Below are 1,168 nucleotides of genomic sequence, written 5' to 3'. Positions count from 1 at the left end.
TCGTAGTTTTCGCGTTACCACACACTTAAATTGTCAATTTTTCACAAACTTTTGGAAAAATCGCTGGGGGAACGCGTTCCCCCTCGAAAAATCGTTGGGGGAACGCCGTCCCCCCCCCCCTACGCCCCTGCTGATAGGGTCCAAGAGCATAGCCATTTGTGAAGTTTACCTTAAATCTGACTTAATATCCCGTTATGTAAGGTTAGTTGTTGATAGGATACCAAGTGATTGCATTTCATTTCTTAATGTGCGTTTACACGATCGAACTATGTTCGACGGACAAAAGCGATACCATATCACAGGAGAAGCAGGATGTCGTCATAAGCGGTGAAACGATGGAAGCGGATCTGGCAACAAGCAGTGGTACCAGATGAGGGTGTTTACCACCGTTTCGAATCTGCTCACAGGGCATAGACCGGTGGACAATGTTCGAAGGTGATGTCCGTTGGTAACTCAGCCATTTAAGTCAGTGTGTGTCGTTTCGATGCTGCGAACACGGACAGTGTCCGGTACACCACTTGGTGCTCGCTTCTGACGTCATCAGCGAGCCTTTTCGCTTTCCACTCCTAGTTGGTAACGATTTTGTCCGTCGAACATAGTTCGATCGTGTAAATGCACCTTTATGGGCAATGATCTCGTTGGTGATAAGGTATGGCCTTGCTCTGTAGTTTCACCATGTCCCACGAAAGAGAACAACACTGTAGATTTAGAGGGAAAATCCCGACCTCTTCCCTGCGTGTGCTGTCACCCGAAGTGCAAGTCGTGGGACCTCCCCTCCTACCAAAGCGCTTACTCCCAGTACTACATTGCCAGAGGAGAGCCCTTGTGATGTAATTACTGAGGAATTTACTCTAGCTGATTTCTTCGATTCATCTGCTAAAGTTTTAAATAAATTTACATCTGATAATTCTGATATAGTGAATTTCAAAGGCACTCCAGTTATTAAAGAAAAACTAATTGAAGAACAACATAAAGATCCTGATTTTGAAAGTATTTTATGATAGGCTTGCCGACATAAGTGAACTTGAAAATTCCAATACGTTCTACCATCTCCAGTCAGGCGTTCTTATGCATAATATATCTACAGCTATACAAGTAAGACCGTCCATCAGATTATAATTCCCAAGTCCCTTCGTACTGATGTGCTAAATATTGCACATGACATTAG

This window comes from Penaeus monodon, chromosome 15 (genome assembly GCF_015228065.2).
Source record: "Penaeus monodon isolate SGIC_2016 chromosome 15, NSTDA_Pmon_1, whole genome shotgun sequence".
Taxonomy (NCBI): Eukaryota; Metazoa; Arthropoda; class Malacostraca; order Decapoda; family Penaeidae; genus Penaeus; species Penaeus monodon.
The sequence above is the reverse complement of the archived record's forward strand: the minus strand, read 5'-3'. Positions refer to the sequence as shown.